This window comes from Melitaea cinxia, chromosome 19 (assembly GCF_905220565.1).
Source record: "Melitaea cinxia chromosome 19, ilMelCinx1.1, whole genome shotgun sequence".
In the NCBI taxonomy this organism is placed as follows: domain Eukaryota; kingdom Metazoa; phylum Arthropoda; class Insecta; order Lepidoptera; family Nymphalidae; genus Melitaea; species Melitaea cinxia.
Genome location: NC_059412.1, coordinates 8,889,035 through 8,895,978, shown reverse-complemented (window position 1 = coordinate 8,895,978; position 6,944 = coordinate 8,889,035). Strand labels below are relative to the sequence as shown.

Here is a 6,944-nt window from a genome sequence, read left to right as displayed (position 1 = left end):
TGAGCTGAGAGCGTGTCAAGGCCGATAGAAAAAGTTGGCATCAATCAAATTTCCTTCCAGAAGACTTTTTTCCAAAGATTAAAAAAAAATGTTAAGATTTTATTACTAAAATTAAAATTACTTGTGATAGTAAAAAAAAAAACTGGAATTAAAACTTCTCTTAATATTGAATTGTTTTACTGCAGTTCGTAAAGTTGCGTATTCCGATTGCTAATTCGGTACACATGTTATGAGCAGTCGTGGCCGAGCGGTTAAGGCGTCTGACTAGAAATCAGATTCCCTCTGGGAGCGTAGGTTCGAATCCTACCGACTGCGAACAGATTTTGATATCATTTTGGATATTTATTTTTTTGTTCTTTTTCAGTTTAAGAAGAGGCGCTGGCGTCAACGTTCAAGATGACAGCGGGTACACGCCACTTCATCACGCTTGTTTACAGGGTCACAAGTGAGAATCTAAATTTTATATGAGTATAATATTAATATGTATTACTATTGGAGATAAAGATGGCTATCAATTTCAATTATATGTTTATTTTGGGCATTTAAAGTATAAGATAGTATGAATATAAGTTAATTTTTTTTAGCACAATGTCAAATTGAAATTATTTCAATTTTCAATTTTGGTTTCAATTTGGTTTCATAATATTAACATGATAACAATACTTATCTGACCTCAGAAATAGATTTGTTCCGTTTATGTATTATGGAAAATGTGTTTTATTAGTATTTTACTAGAATTTTGTACACTTTCTTAGTTGTCAATGTAGTAAGTAATATTATACGATTTATAAGTAATATAAATTTCCTTTATATTACCTTCAAAAATTTTTAATTCCGGTCTGGATGTCTGTTGATCGTAGGTAGATGTAGCATTACAATTCAGCTTTCCGAGTTGTGTTCTTGATAGCGCGATTTAAAAGACTGCCAGCGCCATCTAGTTTGCACATATGTAAAAGTATTTTATCTTTAAAATATTGCTTTTGTACTTATCCTTATGCAATATATGTATAAATTTGTGTTTACTTTTATCAAAAATGTATAAAAATATTTATTTTCTACAACTTTGTCATATTAAATAAATAATACTTAGTACAGAATTTATTTTTTGTAGTTTAACTTAGTTTTAAATATTTGTACCTGAAATAATTTAACTTTCGTGAATTAATACTTAAGATCATCTATTTCTATCTAGCAAACTATTTTGTAGCACTTTTACTGAGTTATTTAGATTTTTTTTTATTTGGTGGTTTACACTCGAGCCCTTCTTTTGTATAGAGACAAATCTTTTTCCAGGCTTGGAAAATGCAATTATTTTTTCATAACAAAAATACAGGACTGGAGAGTCATGGATTATTAAACTTAGTATATGAGACAATAATGCTCACAGCGCTTTCTCTGCTGTACTAGCAGTTGCGGGTTCGATACTCGATCATACATACATATAAAAAATATTCTAATCTGTAGGTCTGGAGGTTTGACACAGGATTTCGGTCCTACTCAAGGTCGTTGCATCATTTCAGCCTGTCACAGTCCAGTGCTGGACATAGGCCTCCACAAGTTCAAGCCAAAAATGGCGTGAACTCATGTGTTTTGCCCATAGTCACCACGCTGGGCAGGCAGGTTGGTGACTGCAGGGTTGGCTTTGTCGTACCGAAAACGCTGCTGCCCGTCTTTGGCCTGTGTATTTCAAAGCCAGCAGTTGGATGGTTATCCCGCCATTCGTCGGCTTTTAAGTTCCAAGGTGGTAGTGGAACTGTGTTATCCCTTAGTCGCCTCTTACGACACCCACGGAAAGAAAGGGGGTGGCTATATTCTTTACTACCGTAGCCACACAGCGAAAGCACACACATAACAGCACAAGGTCGTTGACTGTTAATTATTTATATATTTATTTCATAAATTATTTACTGACAGAATAACCGATTGTTATAGAGGAATAGTTCACCTGCTACTGTCAGTGGACGCTTCTCCATGCGTGACGAACGACAAGGGGGCTACGCCCCTTCACCTTGCCGCGTTCAAAGGAGACTCCGCTATCGTGGCAATGCTACTTGCTCACAACAACCCACCGGTCAACGTGAATCAAGTGGTAAGAGCATTTTGATCATAAGTTCTCTTGGTACATACACAAAGGGTACAACTTGCTACTTACACCAGTTAAGAGCGAAATAATATTAATTGAAGAAATTTAGAAAGAAAGTAGAGTTCCAAATCGTTTGTTATATGGCGTTGGTGCAAGTTCTATCGTTGCTCTAGTTTTGGTGGAACTAAACAAGAATATTAAGTTTTAATCTTTAGTCCTAATGTTTGTAATATAAAGTGAGAATTCCAATATATAATGCTCTTTCTATATTATTTTATTGATACAAATAAGAGATAAGCGTGTTACGCTGTGTATGTATGGTATTATCTTACAATACGCCCCTGACAGTACTTATTTGTTCATGTATTCCTGTTTCATAAAGTATAAGTTTTTAATTGTAATTTAATTGTACGGATGTCAAAAGTGATTCTACTATTAATAGGCTACAATAAAATAAAATGTTTTTTTTTTCCTAATTAATAAATTATTTATCAGTAATAGTAAACACTTTGTAAATTTTGATAGGTGATTGTTAGCCTTATAAAGTGTTTGTAACAGTTATCTAAATGTTAAACTTAAAGTGTTATTGATTTGAATACTATTATTTCATTAATTAAATAATAAAATAATAAAAAATAGTCATTTTATGATAGGGGACTGACGGCACGTTACAGGTCATCAATACTATCGTAATATTATGGTTTACTAATGGTCTACGTAATTGTTTGTTAATAGACCCTAGAAAACGAGACGGCACTTCTCTTAGCAGCACAGTTCGGTTCAGTAGATGTCGTCGCCCAACTCATAGCGAGGGGAGCTGACGTCACCATTCAGAACCTTAAAGACGAGAGTGCCTTGGACCTCGCAGCTCAATATGGCAGGTAATGGCTCTTCATGGTGTTGTGTTAGTGGAAATGTAATGGTAATAAAATTTAATTTCTATTATTATTATTTTTAAATATTAATTTAAGATTTTTATTAATTTTTTTTAAATATTAATCCAAGATTTTTTTTAATATACAAGTGGGTCGGGAAACAAGCGTACGGCTCACCTGATGGTAAGCGGTTACCCGCAACTTATAGATGCCTGCAACACCAGAAGCATCGCCAGTGCGTGGCCGATCCTACCCCAATCCCTCTCAATAGCTCTGGTTACCTTAACCACCACAGGCATACAACACTGCTAGAAGCAGTATTATTTAGCTGTGATCTTCTGTAAGGTCGAGGCATTTCCCCAGTCGGGCAGCTCCAGATCTTGAGCAGGATATTTCCTGTTGTGTCTTCCTTTAGTTTAGATTACCATGCTTTCAGTGTTTTCAAGATATTGCGTACTTTCCTTCTGATTTATATTAATAGCAATATCATAGTGAAGTTTTTATTGTACTGAATCAGGTCTCTTTGGTCTGCCCGCTCAGCTCTGTACAGTAAATAATCTTCATGTTCACTACAAAACATATACATTCTGAACATTTTTGAATATCATATCAAAAATTGACCGTTCCAGCGGGGATCGAACCTGCGTCTCCGACTGACCGTGTCGGCGCTCTAGCCAATTAAGCTATAGAACGATGTACCCGCTAGATCCCGCTAGATGCTAATGTGTGGGTAACACAAAAATAAAATCGTACATATAAATTCTGAACATTTAAAATTGAATCAGTCGGTAACGTGTGAAAATTTGTATTTATGTCGGAAACTATCTTACGTTAATATCTTTTGAAACTACGGTCGACTCTATAAATTAGGTTTTCCAACTTTGCTTAACTTGGCGAAGAACTTTGTCAACTCTTTATGTGGTTACGTTCCTAGAAGTTCAAAAGGTAATGCGGTTTGTGTATTTAGTTTTCTTGACTGGAGTTTGTGTTTTACTGTCAAATAAACAATTATTGCTTTTAAAATAGGAACTGATGACACATAACAGGATATACTAATATCAGTTTCACTAAGTACTTATTTTCGAAATTAAAACTTCGCTTGAACTTAAGATTTGAATATTTTCATAAACTGAAAAAAGCCGCTATTTAGCAATAAATAACAAATGATTTTTTTAAATGACAGAAGCGTGAAATCAATATACTCGTTGTATTTTTACCCTTTTAGGGAGACCAAATGGGTAAAAACTTAAAATATTCTAATTTTCTCACTAAAAAGTCATCGAAAATTCTACCCTTAACCTAATATTTTAGTCAAGGTGTATTCACTTCTTCTAATCTAAGATATATCAAGGTTGGTAATGAATTTTGTCAGAGAGCAATTTGCATCTGAGTTGGGATTAATTCCCTATCAAGTAACGATCATATCCAAATTTTCATCCAACTCGCCATCGTCTTTGGGCCAAAAGTTTTATTTCTGGCGTTGGGCGATGGGTATTGTCTACAATAATGGCATGGTCTATCATGTTTGTTTCGGACTGACCGTTTTTGTATTGTGTTTCTAAATCCGCGACACATGAAAAACCCTATTAGGAATTACTAGAATATTAATTTGTTATGTACTTGTCACCAGGTTGCAAACAGTAAAACATTTGATCAAATACCATCCAATGTTGGTGCATCCCTACAAATTTCCCAATTGGAGGGTTCGGAAGTTTTCTTCGACACCACTCCACAGAGCTAGCATGAATGGACACATGTGAGTATATTACATACGAGTCTATATATATTTTAAAATAGACAAAAATTACAGTCAAATTCGGATATAACGACATTTTGAAGATACCATATAATTTCGGACGTTATATCCGATAGTTATTTTAAGCAATATACACACGTAATCATAGTCTGTATATTTAAAATTTTTAATAAAAATGTTTTCTGAAAAACTTACACTACTTACCAACAGCACAGCTTATAGACTACAATCAAGTTTTAAATTAATCGATCATTATGGCCTGTTCTTTTTTTAAGCTGAGTCTCAAAAGTGTAATTTTTTTCCTGTTTGCTTAATTTTCTACTTCGCAAGTTAGGAGTTAATGTATATTAAAGAATCATACAAATATAAAAAGAAAAAAATTGTTTGCTGCCGTTATCTTTATCGGTTATAGTAATCTTAATCTTATATACAAAATTCTCGTGTTATGTTAGTCATGTTAGGTATCATACTCCTCCGTAACAACTGGACCGATTCTTAGGTCTGAGAATCGGCCAACATCTTTTTTTCATACCCCTAAGTTATTAGGGGATTAGGGGGTTAATAACATTTATGGAAAAACAACGTTTGCGGGGTCAGCTAGTATTGTATCAAAAATAAACAAAATCGGAGATAATCTAAACAGACTAAGCGATTATCAAGTTAATGTTACATCTATTGCATTTAATTACTGAAAAAAAATGTAAAATTACATAATAATATACCATAGGTACATATAAGTCTATATCTAACGCTGCGTTGTAACGTAACAAGCTGTAACTATTTATTGTTGAATATTAATATATGCTAATGTAAAGGTGTGTACACATTCGGGTTATTCATATTCATTCGTTCGTTATAACGCTTCAATCGGCTTCGCAAGAATTTATCTCGTATGGGTATACCCCTGTATGGGGATGTCAGTTATTGTCAGTTACTTCAATAGCGTTTTGGTGTATTGTTGACTTTGGCCTTATGAACATGGCTTTAATTATCTATAATTTGAACCAGGAGTATTAATTGACGTTAAATATTTTTCATAAATTGATTTAGTTTAATGTTATCTTCTGTTTTAAAGAAAAGGAAAACACGAGACTTGAATTTTATTTTATTGTTAATTAACTGACCCAACAGTCGTTGTCTTGTCTTGAGAACTCTTAAACGCATTAAGCTTAAATACTGTGTTCTGAAATTTTATGATTTCATAAAAAACCTTCAACAGAGTGTTAGAGAACTAAAAAATAACGCGCTTAGCATCATATCATCATATTTAGAGATTCTTTACTTCTATAGAATTTTTAACAAACCCTGAGGGCCTGTTTTATCTCAACAAATATAGGTACTACACCATATCTTCTATATATTATACGCGAAGCAAAAACTTTGTACCTCTTTTTACGAAAAATTTACGAACGGGGGAGTATGAAATGTCGCACACTTATAGATTATATAGAGGAGTGCAGAATGCTAATATTCTTATAATTATGCATAAAAATAAATTAAATCAATAAAAAAAAGAATTACACACACTACCATGAGTCATGACACAACACGCATATACACTGTTTTTTTATTAATACTGGTTTTTTTATTAATACAGAAGTATAGTCTTTGACAACAGAACCTTAATAATGTTCAAACTTATAATTTAAATTAATTATGGTCGAATTTCGACCGACCACTAGTAAAAGATAAAAGCATATGTGTATATATTTTTCTTTTAGATAGCTTTATCACTAACTGGTTGAAAATTTTATTTGAAATTATATTATAGCTTTTCTATTGACGTAGGCTATCACTTATTTCGATAAAATAACTAAAGATAACATGGCCCGAAATGACATGAATCACACAACAAGAATTATTAGAGCGAGTCCAGTGTAACTGTGTGATATGTAAACTCTTAAATTTTTAAATTTAATGTATTTAGTGTGACGTGTGTGAAGGATAAAAATTAATAAACAGTTTCGATTCGTTACTACCAGGAAATCATGAATATTCAATAGTTTGATTCGTGATATATAGATGTTTGGTGACGGCCTGCTCTTGATTGACATCGGTTTTTTCAGTTTAAAGGGCGTATGTAACATAACATATATTTATTCTTTTCATATTGTCTCATAGATTTTCTTATCGAATTGACACAACTGTATGCTTAAGTTTCTCAGTAATCAAAACAAATAACAAATTTCTTTATGATAGTTATTTACAAAAAATAATTATAGTCTTTAGT

The 6,944-nt window shown here is 32.9% G+C and overlaps 1 non-coding gene across 1 annotated transcript; it reads left to right on the top strand.

The window, feature by feature from the left end:
• The first annotated feature begins 233 nt into the window (after positions 1-233).
• On the top strand, positions 234-315 carry Trnas-aga. The gene has a single exon. It is a non-coding gene; the product is annotated as a tRNA-Ser (tRNA).
• Positions 316-6,944: the final 6,629 nt, after the last annotated feature.